The sequence below is a fragment of the Amblyomma mixtum genome, chromosome 3 (assembly GCF_055824585.1).
Source record: "Amblyomma mixtum isolate Tamu chromosome 3, ASM5582458v1, whole genome shotgun sequence".
NCBI lineage: Eukaryota > Metazoa > Arthropoda > Arachnida > Ixodida > Ixodidae > Amblyomma > Amblyomma mixtum.
The window spans coordinates 135,075,928-135,094,840 of NC_143014.1; the positions used below are offsets into that span (position 1 = coordinate 135,075,928).

At 51.0% G+C, this 18,913-nt stretch overlaps 3 non-coding genes across 3 annotated transcripts; all 3 read right to left on the reverse strand.

Moving 5' to 3' along the window:
* Nucleotides 1-7,823: 7,823 nt before the first annotated feature.
* Nucleotides 7,824-7,895, reverse strand: TRNAE-UUC (transfer RNA glutamic acid (anticodon UUC)). The gene has a single exon. It is a non-coding gene; the product is annotated as a tRNA-Glu (tRNA).
* Nucleotides 7,896-12,084: 4,189 nt separating this feature from the next.
* On the reverse strand, nt 12,085-12,156 carry TRNAQ-UUG (transfer RNA glutamine (anticodon UUG)). The gene has a single exon. It is a non-coding gene; the product is annotated as a tRNA-Gln (tRNA).
* A 3-nt stretch (nt 12,157-12,159) lies between these two features.
* Nucleotides 12,160-12,231, reverse strand: TRNAE-CUC (transfer RNA glutamic acid (anticodon CUC)). The gene has a single exon. It is a non-coding gene; the product is annotated as a tRNA-Glu (tRNA).
* Nucleotides 12,232-18,913: the final 6,682 nt, after the last annotated feature.

Consider the following 18,913-nt stretch of genomic DNA (forward strand, 5'->3'; position numbering starts at 1 on the left):
GCCAAAAGTAACCGAGCTGCGCCGGCCTGCGGAGCAGGCTCGCTGGCGAGGGGCGGCGCTACTCTTGCCGGCGCTAGCCGCTGCCCTCCGGCTGCGAGCGTCAACTGCCTGACGTAGGGCTGCTCCCTCGCCCTCCTTCGGAAGACAAAAAGTAAGAGGGTAGCATGTGTGTCGTGCAACGTTTGCGCCTTCTGCGCGCTCTGTTACAGAGGCAAGGCGCTGCGCGCGGCAAACTCGCTCAACACTCCTTTTGGGCTGCACGCCGTAAATCCGAGCGCTTGGCTATCCTCCTGTCCAGCTCTGAGCATGGGGACCAGCTGAGACATGGGGACGGGGATCAGGTTATGCCAGCTGCTCAGGGCGCCCAGGAGAGATGACTGCATCAGCCAGCCTTCTAGAGGTTCTTGCATGAACAAATACAAAAGCTTTTCGCTCGCGCTCGCTAAACCACGCGCGATTACTTTCTGTATGCCGCTCTCGTCTCTAAAAACGAATGAGCAAACGCTAGCGTTTCCGTACATTTCGAGTGTCGGTAAATTGAGACGGGGAACGGATCTCGAAAACTAAATGCACTTTTCCCACTGTTGCTTCAGTGATGACATTTTATGCGGCTGGATAAGACAAAAATGAGGCAGCTTTCCAGCTATTCCAGGTGTTTCTGTTGTTATATACTGCATTTCACTGCGCTTGATTACACGCACAGGTGTGTAATGCTTTCCGCGATGGTCGTTATCTTCTTGCACTATTGTTTCTGGAATGTATTATTATGAGATTGGGGAGAGAGTGATCCCATCAAGAGAGTGAAAAGAGTCAAGTCTGTTAGAGTGACAGTGGTACTCGTTGTTCGTTCTTAAATGGCAACTGACTACCCTCTGGTCGAAAGCGTAGTTACAGCCATCGCAATCAACAACTTCGCCATGCTCCTTTCCTTCCGTTCCCTCGAGATTTTTCTCTCTCGCGCCTCCTCGAGTAGGCTCCGCAAGGAAAAAGCACCCTTCCTCCTCCGATGCTAGCGGTAGGCGTGGTGTCTGGTGGAGTGCGTCACATGTCTACGTCATGGCCCCGCCTTGAAAAGAATTCTTTTCTTGGTTTTTCACTCTCTATTTTGCTCTTTTGGTCTTCTCGCGGTGTTTCGTCGTGTTTTTATTTCTTAGTCCTTCCTCTCGTCCCCAGTTGTTTGGGTCGTGGACGTAGTCATCCGGAGCGAATTGTCTTCCACAAACCACCACATTCTTTACCGTTGTGTCAGGAAGGCAGATGCGTTGGAGTAAGACACGGCTCAACTCATAATCTCCTGTAAATCTGTGCCGGATCGTGGTTCGACTCCAGTCGCTGCGTGCGCATCCAATGACGAAACAGCGTCGTTGCATTTTCTCCGCACACTGAACGTTCGAGAGGCGCGATCGGTTCGACCTCCTAAACTTGTTAGCGAGCGTATCCTTTCATACATCTCCCAAGCAGCACATGACAGTGGTCCAATGTAGGAATTGAGTTGGCAAACAACGGTCCTATGAAGGCCCCGCGTTGCCAATGTTCTCCCCGCCTTGGCTCAGCCATTTTCAAAAGTTGGCAGTATTGGAAAAGCGTAGGCAGCGCGACGCTGCCTACGACATTGAGAGCAGTCTAGGAGCGGAAAAAAGGATGGGTTAGATAAACAAAAATGAAAAGTCTTGATCCCCGTTACCAAGTTGCGAAGCTATGTTGGAAAGCTTTTTCTGAAATATGGAGATTAATCGGGCATTATGCCTCCGGTAGCTTGAAGAAGAATTAGTTGGGCGAGAACGAAGGCTCTCTAAGAAGAGCTCCGCGTTTACATAAATACCGCAGTAGCGCATCGTAATTCCCAGTGGCGGGGCTAGTTGGTGATTTTCTTTTCCCGAAATTTCCTCGCGGAGGGGAGACGCCATGCTCTCATGTAAGAATACGCCACGCGGAAGTAGGGGGGGGGGGGGGGGGGGGCAGCCGGTCACAACTTGAGCGTGGTCTGCTTTGTTTTCCTTCCGAGAGGGTATTGTGTAGGCGCCCAGGGCGGAAGAGGGGGCCCCGAAACTAGGGTATCTCGATGTGTGGGAGGGGAGAGCGCAGAGAAGCGCACGCACATCTAGGCGCCCTACGAGCACCTGTTTCTATTCACCCCAGCACAGGACTTGCACTTGCCGATCTGCGCCCTGCCTGTGGGATTAATGCATTTTCCTGGCGCATTTTCCCTGTTTACATGAGTGGGATGCACGAGAAAGTTGACATGATGCGCTGCTCTCGCGTTTATGTAAACGGAGCTTATCAGACGTCCTAGTGTTATGCGCTTTTCTTACAGTTGCACTGTAAAAACTAGCCGTCACTTTGACGGTCACCCTTTGGTCAATTTCGACGGGTCCTCGGTGTATTCCGAAAAGACTGTTCCTTCGGCGTGAATCAGGGGGAGAGGGCAAAGCAACGAGGAGCACAAAAAAATAAACAAAATTTTCGGCCTTCTGATTAGCTCTTCTTCGTAAACGTCATACGACCGATGACCTATCGCGATGCGGTCGCGTTTGGCGCCGCACGGACTGCGCGTGCGATTTTCCAGTCTCCCCGGAGCCTTCGAAGGGAGCGGACCTGCGTCGCTCGCTTCTCTGTTCCTTGCTGCCTCGTTTTCGCTGCCAGTCTCGCCCTAGCAGTCAACGCGGTCGGTCGCGCGCGGCGCTCGCTCCGTCGAGTTCGTGCGCGCCTCGAGGCCGCGGCGTGTGCCGCTGGCCCTTGCGGCCCTCCGCCATCCTGTGCCTACCGTGATCGCGTGTGCCCTGTACGCTGGAGCCCTGTGTTTTGGATTACCGCTCCTAACCAAATGTTCCTCGGCCCTTCCACCATACCAACTACCTGGTGTGGTTATCCTCGTGCCTTTTCAGGAGCCTGGACCGACGGCCGCAAAAGTAAGTTTTTGCCACTTTTCTTAGGCCTTTCGCCGCCCGCCCACGTGGTTCGCGTCTCCTGATTTCGCCTTTTTCCGATCTCACTCACTTTAAATCTAGTCTTCCCTCACTATTTTCTCTTTTCTTTCCAAATCTTCCTACTCTTCGCGTGCTCACTGTGTTTTCTAGCGCTCGCATTTCTTCTCATCTTTCTTCTCCCTGCAATAGCCAGGCGGCGCCGCTGTCGCGCTGCTTACAGCGCCGCCACCATACGTTTTTTTTTGACACTGGGTAGGCGGACGCTCGTTGCGGCGTGCGCGCCCAGTACGAATTTGAAGATGTCTGTGGTTTTATATTGCGGATTCAAGCCTATTGATGCCATCGATGTGTATTTTCGGCGACCGGAGCTCGAAAAAGGACGTCGCCTTTACGAGAGCAATCATGTGCAGTCAGTGAAGGAAACGGACGGCGCTGAAATTTCGGCCGAGGCAAAGCTTCCAGAAAATCCGCACGCTGCACAACCTAGCCATTCTCCCAGACTCCCTCGCCTCGCTTTTGTGGCCGCAGGGCAGTGCGCGCACCCGTGAGCGAACAAAGGTGAGCCTCTGTGCATTCCTCGAAGAGGCGGGCTTGACGTCCCGCCTGTTCTTCGCCAGGTAGTTACGTGCAGTGACCGAACGCTCCGCGTGTGCTACCTCGGACGATGAACAGCTGGACGCCCCCACTCCAGCTGTTTCTGTGTTTTGTGTCGTGCGCGTGTGATTGTACTGTGATCTTCCAGATCTTCGCGCGCGTGCGACCTGTATATATGTTTATATTTACCATAGAGTTGTGCACGGGCTCGGGCCGGCCCGAAAGCCCGTACCCGGCCCGGCCCGCGGGCCGGGCTCAGGCCTTGCGGAAGTCTATTCACCCGGGCCCGGGCCGGGCCACGGTATATTTGTCTCCGACGGGCCGGCTGGGCTTCGCGAGCGAGTACTTGGCCACAGAGTCGACCCCTTGCTCAGAGTTTGAGCTATCACAGTTTTGGAGAAGCAAAGCAGCGACGTACTCAAAGCTTTCTCTTCTTGCCAAGAAAGTGTTAGCCATTCCGGCTACCAGTTCAAGCAACGAGAGAAATTTCAGCGCTGCCGGGTTCATTATGCAGGAGCGCCGCACTTGCCTCAAGCCGTCATCAATGGACGATTTGTTGTTTTTACATAATAACTTGGAGTGATAACTCTCTACATGCGCCGTGTTTGCATATACTCACTAATTTTCATCTAGACCATGAGAGCCGAGCATTTTAAAAACATTGAAATAAACTGATTTTCCTTAAATTATCTCAGTTTCATCGTCACTTCAATTTCAGTTTTGCAGGTCGGCCCGGGTCCTGGCCGGGCCTTATCTCGGGCCCGGGCGGGCTTAGGTTTTTTCAGTGTCGGGCCGTGCCGGGCCTCCGTCAGTAGTGTAGGGCTCGGGACGGCCGCGGGCTGAAATTTGCGGCCCGTGCACAGCTCTAATTTACCATGTAGATATGTAAATAGATTTATTGACAGTGTACTCCTTCCGCTGTCCTTTCTGCTATCCCCTCACCCCCTTCCTTTCACTTCTACACTGCCTGCTATCCTTTATTTCGCTGCCCCAGCTCAGGTGCTTCCAGCTGCGATAGCAGATGCCGCGGCCGCAAACATTCTTTTACCTTCCATATTAAATGTACCAATAACCACTACTGCTACTACTACAACCTAGCTGTTTGCGCCTTTCTCGGGAAGCGGGGCCGGTCTGGGCGCGCCGAGCTGCCTACTCAGTGCTTGTCTCTTCGGCCGCGAGACGGCGCCACATGTAGCGGCAAACTACACTGCAGGTTGCGACCAGTAGCCCTATTCCTTCCACCCTCATGTCCTAAGCCTTTTTTTCCTTGCCGTTCCGCGTGGGACTCACCACGTCACTTAAACTTTCTTAAGTCATTTACTTCAACACCAGTCTTTCTACTCTTCTTCCCGTGTTCACTTGTTTTTTACTCGTGTTCCCTGACCACCTCCCTCGTGTCCTAAGCCTTTTCTCGCCCACCCAAGTGGGACTCGCCTGTCCCTTGAGCTTTCCTAACTCACTTACTTCAACACTAGTCCTTTTCTCCTTATTTTCTCTTTTCCTTCCAAATCTTTCTACTCTTTCTCGCGTATTCGGTCGTGTCTTTTACACCCGAGGGCAAACATTTCCTCGTTCTTCTGCCTATCCTTGACCATCCCTTTGTCCCACCCCTAGCCCTATTTCTTCTACAAGCCTGATGCAATAAGGGAACAAGACAGTACACCTTTTGAACTAAAGTGTAAAATTTTTCCGCAAGGTGCGATATATCACAGCGGTGGACTGTCGTCGCAACTTGACAAAGCCCATGCCTTGCAAGCGACATTAAAGAGTTAGAGTCAGGTTAAAATTCATTGTTGTGCATGACAGTTGAAGCGCAACACAGTTCATAAATGGAAGTTGGACAGATGCGTTATCTCCCTTTTATAGAAAAGAGAACTATGTTTTGATTTCATTTACAAGTATTTGATGGCAACAAATTCTAGCTTTAGTAAATAGTTTTTCATGTTCCCTTTATTTAACATGCTTTCACAGTTTTATTTTAATTGTTTGGAAAGCTTATTGGAGCTGAAAATGCCCTTCGAACCTGCGGTGTGTAATAGAAGCTGCAGTCACTTGCCTTCTATTTATGGGCATCTATGATGCCACTTAGCAGGCGCAAGATGGTCAATCGCAGCGACAAGTCAGTGTCAATGGATTGAGGCCCCTCTAGTGATTCTTTACTTCATTGTTTAGTTGTGTCCACGTTTTGTATGTTGCCTTGATTATGAGGCACGTAGTAATATATCTGTTTACTATATTTTTTACCTGATGTCCTTCCTGACTCAGGTGCTCAGCTACTGATTCCAAGTGAAGGATCAAACACCATCCATAGTAGCTGCATTGCTCTGGAGGCTAAATGCAAAGAAGCACGTGTGCTAAGCGATGTCGGTGCATCTTAAATTAAGAACTCTAGGTGGCCAAAATTAATCAGGAGCCCTTCAGTACAGCCTTTCTCATTGGCCATATCCTGGAATTTATTTTCTTACAATTTTCTAAAATGATGGACATGATTTTTGTGTGCTTGGAAATAATGTCTATTTTCTTTGTTCACTTTTCCTGTGCAGATGCCATTTGCGACAAACTGCATTTGACGCATCACAGGCACAAGGTTTTATTTGCAGCTGGCTGCCCGGTTCATGTGATGGAAGGAAGAGACGCCTTGCCGAAGTCTTCTCCCCCCTCCAACCAAGCACGCCACCTGCGAGTGCGGGGAAAGCCCCCTGCACTGTGCCGGCATGTGTGCCTCCCAATCCCCTGGCCTCTTCCACTTCCTGAGGTCCCTCCCTCCATACAGCCCCTGCCACCACCCATCCCACAGCCCCTGGCACCACCCTTCCCGGCCCCTAACGATTAATTCTATTTGGACTTTTTCATAAAATAAATGTTTTCATAAATACTTTGGTTGTCTCATTTTAAAAATATTTGCATGGTTGCTTACGAGTGAACATTTGCATTAATGTTGGCCACTGAAGATAAAAATTAACATAGGCTTTACTGGCGAGTCATAAATAGAAAAGGGCAGTGGCATGCCAATCTTTAAGCCACTGATGTGACAGGTTGTATGCACTGTCATGAATGGAAAAGCCTGTGCTTAGTCTGCATTGACAGTGCCAAATGGCTGAACATATCAATCTTGGCATCAACAGTGAGATATGAATGGAGTATATGGAAGGAGTAGCCGGTTTTCAGTACATATTGGTATGGCCAGAATGGCTATCCATGGGACTAATATTGGCATCAACAATGGGACATCAATGGAATAGCTGATATTCAGTACGTATTGGTAGCACCAGCATGGCTGAACATTGGACCGATACTTGCAGGACCAATGAAGTATGAGTGGATAGGCCAGTGATATGCCCATACTGGCAGTGCCAGAATGGCTGAACAATGGGACAATCTTGGTATGAAGTATGGGCCAAGGTTGGAAAATGTAGTAATGTGCCTATGCTCCTATGCCAATGCCAGCCCAATATTGATGCCAATGTATTCCAACAATGAGCCATTGTTGGTACAATGCTGGCGTGCTGCCTGGGAGCTGTTTGTCAACCCCAGTTAGTGAGCCACCTTTTCATTTTTTTAGGCCTCCCCATCGTTTCACGACCGGAGGGGCGGGAGTCGGTTTTGTTGGAAACACACGGCGAAGCGCGGACCCGCCCGTTTGCTTTTCTCCATGTGTTTGTGTTCTGTGTGTTTGTGTCTTTTCACTGCTCCTAAGCTCCTGTTCTCGACTGTAACCGACTCTGTAACCTGTAACCTCTGTTCTGTAACCGACTCTCTCAGTTTTACTATTTTTTACTTTTTATGACTAGGGTTCAAGGCTGTCGCCGGGCGCTCCCTCTTCAGTTTTCTTTTTCTTCATGCGGGTTTGTAGGCATGTGCCAAAACAGAAGGCGCTTCGGAAAGCGTTGCGCAGACGACGCGACGCCCCGGCTACGCAGAACCTTCTCCCGTCAGTCAGAACGACGCACCAATAGAATGCCTTTAGCGAAAGTGGCCCGTATGACGCCAAACGAGCCAGAGTTGAGGGCGTGGACTTTTGCTTGAGGGAGGAAAGAACGAGCGGGCTTTGATTTGAATCTTTATAGCTTTTCGGGGCGCGCATGGCTCTAGTATTTTGCAGAGGTTATTTTCGATGCCTCATCTATGGAGTCGGCTTGTTTTTAAAAAATATCCTGACCCTGGGGAGGCGCCCTTTAAGCTTGACTCGGCCATGGACACCCAGGCGCAAACTTTGGCAGTAAAAGAGTAGGTAAAAGTAAAGGGCAAGAAAAAAAGGCAGCTTTCACTGAGCTTTGAACTCAGCGAAACCTGCCTTCTTTTCTCCGACGCCGGGGATCGAACCCGGGCCTCCTGGGTGAAAGCCAGGTATCCTAGCCTCTAGACCACGCCGGAACACAATAGCTACAGGTCATTCTAGGCATTATATACTTACAAAAACACTTTGTAACAGAGCTTTAGTATAGCGTTAGCGCGATAGCGGACCTATGGGAAATTACGCTAGCGTGCTGCAAGCAACTTATCCCCACAGACAGTTCTGGTCAACGTTCTTAAGCAGTTTCAGTTTCCTAGCTCCTCTTGGGAGGTGGCTAAAATGGCGGGCGCGGGAACTAGTGGCGCTGCAGTCGAGCTTTTCTACATCGTCTGCGGTCGCAGGAGTTTCGCTCGCTGCAGTTACGACAGGCTAGTCAGAATTTTAAGCTGGTTTTTCTTGTGAAGGCGCTGTTAGTGTGAAAACGTGTTTGTGGTGAAATATGTGCACTTGGTGACTTCAAGTGACAGGTACACATGCCGTCCTGCTTTGCGCCCGGTTGCACAAGTGCCAATAGAAACGATGCCACCGATCATCATTTCCAAGTTTTAGTATAGACAAGCGTCATGTTTGTAAACAAAGGGGGCGCTGCGGTCGGCAGCGATGCGGGGTGTAGGCAAAAACGTAGCATGCCCACCCCGAGCCAAGCGATGCTGCCTTCTAAACCAACTTGCGTACGCGCATATTTCAACGCGTGCGCGTCGCTTGTGGTGAGAAACATTTCTGTTGGTGACCGAAGAGCAGTTCAGCACTTTTTCAACCTTTTCCGCAGACGGAATTATCTGGCGAAGCGTTACATAGGCTTCCTTCTGCGCTCCTATATTTGGCAGCAACGGCGCGGCTACGGCGGTCGACTAGGTTGACTTATTAAATGAAACCGAGAAAGCACGAGGTATACAAATCTGCAGACTCAACATTTGGGGCGATTCAGCATACCCGATCACTAAGTGCAAGAAGAAGGACGACAGGATGCACGACACGTGGCCCTCGAGCGTCCCTTTCCTATACTTCCAGATCGATTCTCAAAGCCAAAAATTGTGAAATGCAGGCGAAAGTAACCAAGAACGCGTGCTGTCATGTAGACTGATAAGTGTGAATATCCTTGGAGCGACAGTATGTCTTCCTCAGGCGAGGCTTGCATAGAGGCAGTCAGACCGAATGAACTGACGCCTCTTTCCCGCTCGGCTTAAACCAGTACTACGTCGACTGCACTGACGACTGGTGGCCTGGCGACTGCGACTCAACCATCTATGGAGTGGCAACATGAATCTATACGGGACGAAATAACTGGGAAGATGTGTGCAGTTTTCTACTGCAGAAAGCTAGCGGCAAACCGTCTAGTGATTCCCAGGGCTGTTATGTGGAAGAAGATGGTAACTGCTTCGTGAACGGCTACAACAAGCTGCACAAGCAGCCGTTCAAAACTGCAGCTTCTGTCACTGACCTTCAAAACACTCTGCTGGAAACAGATGGTTTATAAATATATGTGCAGGAGTAAATACAAATATGGATGAACAGCAGCCGACGAAGTCGGAAGGTGTTCACAAACATTGCTGATTTTTTTTCGATGCAGCTAATCTGCGCGGGTTGCGAAGACAGGTTCGAGCGAGGAAGAAAAAAATTGGCTGGGCTTAGCTAAGGTTAAGCCCGGATATCTAGAATCGAAAAGCTGCGGTGATCCGCGATAAACACGCGCTTGCGGCGAATATCAGACGATGACGCATAGCGCGCGGCAGCGTGCGCCTGTTCTATGGGCAAGCGCGCCTTATACACCCTTCCTTTCAAATGCGCCGCCGCGGTGGCTCAGTGGCTATGGTGCTCGGCTGCTGTCCCGAAAGACGCGGGTTCGATCCCGGCCGCGGCGGTTGAATTTCTTTGGAGGAGAAATTCGAGGCCCGTGTACTGTGCGATGTCAGTGCACGTTAAAGAACCCCAGGTGGTCGAAATTTCTGGAGCCCTCCACTACGGCGTCTCTCATAGCCTTAGTCGCTTTGAGACGTTAAACCCCATAAACCAACCAACCAACCTTTCAAATGCGCACTGCGCACGACTGCGGCGAAAGGTCAAGCGGCGGCGAGGAGGAGAAGCGGCGGCGTACATGCTCAGTAGCCTGACACGTGACGTCACTCGTGCTCCGACATACGCCGGCTCACGCGAAGTGCGGTATTGACTAGCATAGTGAAGCTTTTCGCTTCAAAACGGCAACGCGCCTCGTGCAGTGCCTCGTTCAGATATCGCCCGCCATAACCCCAGTGGTTGTACCATTGTGCCCTGCAAGCGGAACAGCGTTTCGCCATGTTCCAACACCAGTTATGCCATATTTTTCTTTGCTCATGCCGGAAAGAAATAATTTGCTCCCAGGTATGGGCACAGCGCCGCCCCTCTTTATGAGTGTGTAGCGGACGACGTGCGAGATGTGTAGCGCGACTGCAGCGCCGTTAGTTCCAGCGACGTCCACGATAGGCCCGCCAGCAAGCGGCGAGTATAGGGAGCTGCGAAACTGAAACTGTCTAAGAACGTTGGTCCTGGCGTTCTGACAACGTTAAATGCGATCTTCTTTGCATGGAGGCGAAAGGTCCTTCTAAAACAGTGGCCAATGCCACTAACTAGCCAAAATAAAATATTTCAGAGTCTTTTGAGCCAATTATTACACCAACACTTAATTTCGACAGCAAAATGACTGAAAATTTTAAAGCGAAAAAAAAAGAAACGTACTACAGTGGCTCCATCTAGTCAAAACAAGGTGAACTACAAACAGTTATGGCAAGAATATTTTCCATCACGTAGCGTCTAATGTTTCAAAATCTTTTGTAAATTTAATATAAATGGTTGTGCTACATCATTTAAGTATATAAAACACCGCGACAATGCTCAAAATATATTTATGTTTAGTTCCGAACGTTTGTGTTACGTCCTGTGCAGTTGCAGACGATTACAGTGGAGCCTGAGGTCCCATTAGGCTTGAGTGCTAAAAATCGCGAGCGGATCTCAAAAACTAGGTTAAATTTCAGTGCCATCCTACAACACTATCGTTCCAACAGACAGATATACGCACCTCCTCACCCTTCGCTATCAACCACGCAATCAACTTTCTGGCGCAGGCTTCAAACTCGCACGCTCCCATACCCGATAGTCATGCATGGACGCTTCCCTGACCTATTCTCCTCCTCCTGTCGACTATGTGGCAAACCAGGCGACTTTCTGCATTTTCTGCTCACCTGTTCCACTTACCCGCACCCCCCTCCCCAAGAGGTGGCACTCACTTACTGGGAACAGCTGATGTCCAGTTCAGCACTCCAAGACCAGCGACTCGCCATCACCAGTGCCTCTAACAGGCTGGCCCTTCAGGGTCTGGCACACCATTAGTAAGGGAGGAACCCACTGTGTGGGCCACTCCCGCAGGCCATGAGGGGGGCTCTGCCCCCCACCTGTAATTTGTCATGGCCAATAAAGTTTACACCACCACCACCCTAGCCGCAGACGACCTGCGACCAAGTTCCGTCCTGTTGGAATTCAGTCACAGCGTCGGCGTTTCGCACAGCGTCGGTGTCGGTGGAGCGCCGAGACGGCGTGTGACGTGGGGTCACGTGGGAGCTGTTGGCGCGGCGGAAGAAAAAATTGTTTATTATAATCAAAACATAAGAAATATATGCCTTGCATCTAATAACTCACTGGTCATAACATCAACACATTCCGTGCAGCGTTTCTGTCGCATTTAATGAGGGTTGCCTATGCGAACATCGAGCACCCTTGCGTATCCCTCCGACCGAATTTGCTGAGTACGCGTTTCATGTGAAAGCACTGACCGAAAATCGCTCTGCGGCGTCACCGACTAGGCCGACTATTTTCGTTCCAGTCGCAGCGTGTGAAACGGCCCTGAATCGGTTGAAGCGGGCAGCTCTTGCGGGCGGCGCACGCGCACTCTGGACCTGCTATTCCGCTATGCACGCAATTATGCACAGCCTCTAATCTTCAGGTTCAATCGAATCTCCTTGAAGTCTTAACCATCCCTAGCCTATAAGCCGCTTGCACGAAAGAAACTAGACTGGACCAGGACAAAAACTCAAGATGAGTAAGGCTGCATCGAGCAGTTTTCTGCTAGTGTAAAGCCAACATGGCTGCCGTAATGTTCGTCCGCCTCGAGATGGTTGCCCAGCACTTGTCCCAGCAGCGCTTGCCCAGCACGCGGACACGTTGTCTCGGCCATGGACACCCAGATGCAAACTCCAGCAGCAAAATAGTAGGTAAAAAAAAAGGAGGCAAAAAAAAAATAGGCCTCACCGAGAATCGAACTCGGATCGCTGGATTCAAAGTCCAGAGTGCTAACCATTACACCATGAGGCCACTTTCCGACGCCCGGAATCGAACCCGGGCCACCTGGGTGAGAGCCAGGTATCCTAGCCACTAGACCACGCCGGAACACGACAACAGGTAGGCATTCTAGGCATTATGTACTTGCTAAACACCCTTTACAATGTTCAGGTTCAATCGAATTGCCTGAACGTCTTAACCTTCCCTAGCCTGTAAGCCGCTTGCACGAAAGAAACTAGGGGTCATATTAGGGAACGATCACAAATGCCGTCAAAAGTTATTGACAGTGACGTAAAAAGGACGAAATCATTTGACGTCGCTGCTTGACGCTAAGGGGAATCAGCCAATTACACCAAGGCGGCGGGCTGGGGGCATTTATTTGCACTGCGAGGGACCATTCGCTAAATTTTTGTAACAAGGCTTAATACGCAGCGATAAAAATAACGAACATTTTATTTTGCCGAAACATTTTGCTGCTTTGCGCGCAGACCGCTGATTCCGCGCCTTGTTATTGCGTTTACATGGCGTCTATAGACGAGCTGCCGTTCGGTTGACCTAAGTGAGCAGAAAAGAATGAGCGAAGGCAGTGAAGGCTAAGGGTGTGGCGAGCACATTTGAAAGGAGCGCTTGGTACGAAATCGACGAAGACAAGCTGTTGAAGTCTGCGTTGTTCGGCGCTTATGATCGACGACAACAATGTCGAAGGGTGAAGTGTTGCAGTATGTGATGTGTGGTTGTCTGTTTCTTTTCCCTTTGGAGACAGAAGGCGACCACTAAGTGCGATTTGAGGGGAAAAATAAAGTTCTTTGCCAGCACAAGCACGTTTTGCTCTAAATTTCAGCACGGAACTGACACAAATTTTGTCAAAAGTTATTGACAGTGACGTCGAAATGACGAAACGATGTGACGTCGACGCTTGACGCAAAATTCACGCAACGAGGAATCAGCCAATTACAGCAGAGCGGCACCCCGAAGGCATTTGTCTGCACGACGAGGGACCGTCTGCTAAATTTTTGCGAAAAGAGTAAAGAAATGCACAACGATAAAAATAATTATTATTTTATTTTGCCAAAAAAATATGTTTAAAGCTGAAAAATACCAAGAAAAACAAGAAGCGCAAGAAGTTGGGCTATTAAATTTGCTAGTTGGTAACTTTTCCTGCCGCGGGGGTGCGCTGACGGCGGTAAAACGTCAACAAGCCGCTTTGCACGAAAACAGCTGTTCCACGCCTTGATACTGTTTTCTTACGCGGCGTCGAAAATCAAGGTACTGTGCGGTTTATCTAAGTGCGGAAAAATCGACGAAGCCAACTTGTTAAGGTCTGTGTTGTTCGGCTCTTACGATCGATGACAAAAGTGTCAAAGCGTGAAGCGTTGCAGGATGTGATGTGTGGTCGCCTGTTTCTTTTTCCTCGACCGGGAAACAGAAGACGACCACGAAGTGCGATTTGCAGGGGAAAATAAAGTTCTTCGCCAACATAAGCATGTTTTATTTGCATGTAGCTGTGGCACAGAGGTGACGTCGGCTGCCGAAGCTTGCATGAAAGCCGCCGGTCGCAAATAACCGCAGTGCACAGCACCCGCCGCTGCGCCGACAGCGCACTCGCACGCACACCTCCCAGTTCAGCGCCGAGTTCGTCGCACAGCCACTCCGCAGTCTGCTTCTCCAGTCGAAAAAGGCGTCGAAACAGCTCGCCCGGCAAGTCAAACGTAGAGTTCTACAGGAACTCTAGTCAAACGTAGGGTGCCTCGATGGCAGCGCCGCTAGTCAAACGCGTCTTCGTGCGCCCTCCTTCGCCGTTTGCTCGCACCGGCGCAGCCGCCATTTTCTGTCAAAAACGCAACGGCCAAATTGACCCCCTCGAAGCGGTCAAAAAAAAACGTCAAATTGCGCCTGCATAATTAGGTGTGCAACGTCACCACTTCTGTCATGTCCGTGACGTAAACGACTGTCACCCACACTTCGCGCACTTTTAGCGAGAAGTTCCCAGACACCCTTAGAGCGTGTGGGGGTAGCGGTCTCGGACTCAAAGGAGATGCCCTCGACTCAGCGTGGCAAGCTCAGCGGAGACCAGCTACCAAGTGACAAGAGGTTTTTGGTCGTTTGGTGCCCAGCTTTCGCCGGTTGCAAGCCAGAGAATGGGTCGGAGCCAAAGGTTCACAAACAAAACAAAGTTTATGCAGCAAAGAGACAATACAGAGGATTACACAATCACTAGTACAAGCACATACAAAGTGATTAACAAACAATGCAACTCCGGCAAAGTTAAACTCGAGAGAGAGACTACAGTACAAAGACAATATTGCACCTAAAGTGCACTAACTCAAGAGAGAGAGGTAAACAAACAAAACACAATTTGTTCACCGGGCACTGCGGCAGTCCAACGACCAGAGTTCCACGACGATGCCGTCCCGCAGACTGGCGAACGTTGCCTCGTTGGTCCGATGCTGGCCGAGTGGTGTTTTCACGGGAGTCGAACGGGCGCGCTTCGATGAAGCTGTCCGGACTGACTAATCTGATTGCGGTCAATGCCTTCTTTTATAGGCTCGCTTCCACGTCTGTTTGTTCTACGCGCCACAGTAGGCACGCACATACACTCAGCATCGGCAGGGCTGTCTCTCTTCCCTCTTCCCACCGGCCGCGCGTCCCCATTGGTCAGAGGTCGGGGGTCGCATCTCGAAGATTCGAGCGTGTTCTGGCGTGGCGCCGTCGCCGACGTCCGAGTGCAGAGGAGGGGGACATGTCTTAGTGCACGCAAGGCTACGCCCTTTTCCCCCCGTCGGCAGTAGAAGCGCCTCGGATGTTCCAGAGAAATCTTCTGCATGGATGACTCATTCCCTCGGCGCACGCCGTGTCGGTGAGCGGTGGTGGAGGAGAGAGGGAGCCATGCGCGCAGCGGGGGTTTTCCTTCTCCCCCGTTCGGCTCGTGCCGGTGAGACGCCGTGCACGCGGCGGTGTTTTTCTTTGTTTGTTTCGAAAATGCGCCGAATTTTGTGACGACAGCCACCCATGACGCAAAAAAAGCAACATGGCCGCTGGCCACGGCCGACCAAGAAGAGCGCGGCTACGGTCGGGCTAATTGACACTTTTTTGACAAGTTTTTGATTTGACAGTTCCGTAATACGGCCCCAGAAGTCTGCTTCTTCAGTCGAAAAAGGCGCCGAAGAGCTCGCCCGAGTCAAACGCGTCCTCGTGCGCCCTCCTTCGCCGTTGCTCGTGCCGTTAGTCGTATCCAACTAGTAACGTTGGTCGTATCGCCGTACACCGCCGCCATTTTTGGTCACGAACGCAACGGTCAAATTCACTGGCTCGAGGCGATCACAAAAAGAAAAAAACATCAATTTTTGCCTGCATAATTAGGTGCGTAATGTCATCACTTATGCCACGTCCGTGACGAAAAAAATTGGAGGCTTGTCAAGGTTAAGCCCAGTGGATGCGAAGTATGTCCTTAGCGTTTGGAGGCATCTTGACCGCATACACGCCCGGCGCAAAGACGCTGGCGCGGTTGCGGGCACAGAGACTGACGCGACGGCGGGCGCGCGCCGCCTCATCCCTGGCGTGACGTCACATATCACGTGATGCAGCGATGGTGGCGCCGCCGCCACGTCGCGCGCGACGGCGCGAACCGAAGCGTGGAGGCCTCCGCCTGGCGACGTCCGACGGCGCGATATGAGGCCCCATCTGCAGCCGGTGTGACGTCATCACGTGACGTCACATCATGTGATCTCACTTCAAGATCAATGGTGGCCACCGCCGGGAGGCGACCGACGGCGCGATATGAGGCCCCATCTGCAGCCGGTGTGACGTCATGTCACGTGACCTACTTGAAGGTCACTTGAAGGTCAATGGTGGCCACCGCCGGGCGTCGCGCGAAGGCCCGAAACCTACGTTAATATGCTTCGCATAAAAAGCAATAGGGCCGCCGGCCACGGCCGACCAATAGGAGCGGTGCCATGGCGGGGCTACTTGACGCGTTTTTGCGAAGTTTGTGATTTGATCGTTCCGTAATAAGTGAGGTGCGTTTCCAGATTCAGCGCAGAGGCTCATGGGAAAGTCGTCTGCTACCGCTACATCCGGTTCCAAATTTCTCCCCCTACTCGCTTGCTTCATGGCCGTCGCTCTGTTAATTCGCTTCTTACACTAATTTATTTTCACTGCAACACCACTAATTGTATTGCATCGTCGCAAGACCAACTTGACGTCAACCCTCTTCGTAGCGTGTTTTCGCATTAAGTACAACCAAAATAGTGCAAACGGTAGGAGGCTTTCTATGCGTGCAGTGCGATGTTTTGAGACGCTCTGTGCGCGCGGTTGCATGCATGGATAGTCTGCTAGCCCACTGACAGCTTTTACACGCTTGGAGGCAAATATATCTATCGTTTGCTAAACTGTGCAAGCTCAGGCTTCGTTGTCTTCGTGGTGCAGCAAAAGAAAAAACTAATATATAATGACCAACGCGTTAAAACAGTTCAACCACGCACACAGCCGACTGCTGCGCATACGCAGAACAGCCAGCCTACGCTGGCAATATTATAACCACGAGAAAACACTCGTACCTTTCTTTATTGTTAATATCTGCGCTCAGGACGCGTTCATATACGCAGCACGCGCTGACCTTAGGGTAATGCTGTGCAATACGCAATGTCGCAGCACAAACAGATTAGCGAATAAACGATGCCCGAATGCACGGCAATTGATATGCAGAAGGCATTGCGTGGGAGAAATTTGGAACCGGAAGTAGCTGGCAGACGATTTTTCCATGGTTTTTTGCATTCACTTCAGGCCGCAGTAATCAAGATTTGAGTAAAGGCGCGTTCACACTAGCCCAAAAATCCGGCGAGCGAAGCGGATTCGCTCGCCGCTAAAACAAGGACCTACCTGTTCTCACTTGTTCACGCGCGGGCGAGACGGATCCGCCGCGCCGCTGCTGTTTCTCGCTATTCCACACCGCGTAGCTGCTAGCGGCATACACAAATATAGTGAGAAAAGAGCATAAATTTATGCTGTCTACGTACCATAAGCGTTAGCATGCTTACGTACGTTAAACGCAGGCGCATTCTCACTTTAGTTCAGCGTATGCTAGCACAGACGCAAAAATAAACTTAGCATATAGTGGCGCCATCTGGTTGTAAGGGCGGGAACCATTGCTGTCAACAAATCGACTCTGCTGTTAAGCCTAGAAGCGGCAGAATCGTCACTCTGACTAAAAAAATAAAGCAAATTTATCACTTATACGTTTTCTTAGAGGCGAGGTGAGAAGAAGCGAAAGACCTGGGCCGTATTTCTGGCCTGTGAACGCACTGAAAAAGGCAGCAACAACGAGAATTCAATCCGAGGCGAGGGGTCCGGCTTCGAAGGGCGCCGCCATGTTTGTCGCCGCGCGGCGGTAATCGGTCCAACCCGATCGCCCTCGCCGCGCCGCTTTCAGGCCCGTTCACACTTGCCCAAAAATTCGCAAAAACAGGGACCTGTTCTCACTTGTTCACGCGCGGGCGAGGCGGATCCGCCGCGCCACTGCTGTTTCTCGGTTTTCCACACCGCGTCGCTGCTAGCGGCATTCACAGATATAGTGAGAAAAGAGCATAAATTTACGCTGTCTACGTACCATAAGCGTATGCAGACTTACGTACGTTAAACGCAGGCACATTCCCACTTTTAGTTCAACTTATGCTAGCACAAACGCAAAAATAAACTCAGCTGTAGTGGCGCCATCTGGCTGTCAGGGCGGGAACCATTACTGTCAACAAGCCGACTCTGCTGTTAAGCCTATAAGCGGCGGACTCGTCACTCTGAATAAAAAAAGAAAGCAAATTTATCACTTATACGTTTTCTTGGAGGCGAGGTGAGAGGAGGCGAAAGACCTGTGCCGCATTTCTGGCCAGTGAACGCGCTGAAAAAGGCAGCAACAACGAGAATTCAATCCGAAGCGGGGGGTCCGGCTTCGAAGGGCGCCGCCATGTTTGTTGCCGCGCGGCGGAAATGGGTCCAGCCCGATCGCCCTCGCCGCGCCGCTTTCCGCGTCGCTCGGCGTCAAAAGCGGCCGAATCCGCTTCGCTCGCAGGATTTTTGGGCAAGTATGAACGGTAGTTTCCCGGCGTAAATCCAACTCGGCTGCCATGCTGCTGATCCCAACGTAACTATAACGTTACTATAGATTACCTAGCACTTCTTGCGCTGCGGACGTGTGTTTCGCGACACGGCGACGAATCCCCTCGACATGCAGTTATGATCGGGGCCCACGAGACCACAACAAGCCGCACAGTTCGCAGAGTTGCTCTGGCCCTCGTCCGCCTCAGCAGGAATGCATCCGGTAAGCTTATTCTTTTCCTGTCTTTCCCTCGCTGGTTTTATTGCTGCTTGCTTCCCTTGGCGCGATGCGCCTTGTATGCTCTTTAACCAACTGCGCGACAAGAACAACAGCTACCGTATGTACGATGTCTATGTGCACGCGTTTTGCACGCACAGGACTGCCAGCGAACAGGTCGCAAGTAACTCGAAGTTATCGCTCGTCGCGAGTAACGTTTTGAGGCTCAAGGGCGGAGTTCGTGAGTTTTTTTATTTCGAGTTTAGTACTTGCGGAAGCCCGCACATGACATCGGCGTGAACTAAAGATGGCCACCCCCGTTTCCTTCCCAGCTGGCCGTCGCCGAGCAAGCTGCGTGAAGTCCAAGGTGGTCTCTAGTCTGTCGTCGGCTTCTGCGCGTCGACGGTTCAATCGGCGGCACCTATGTGCAGATACCGTAATTTACAGCCACTACCATATCATCGATGTCATCGCACGGTGGCCGGG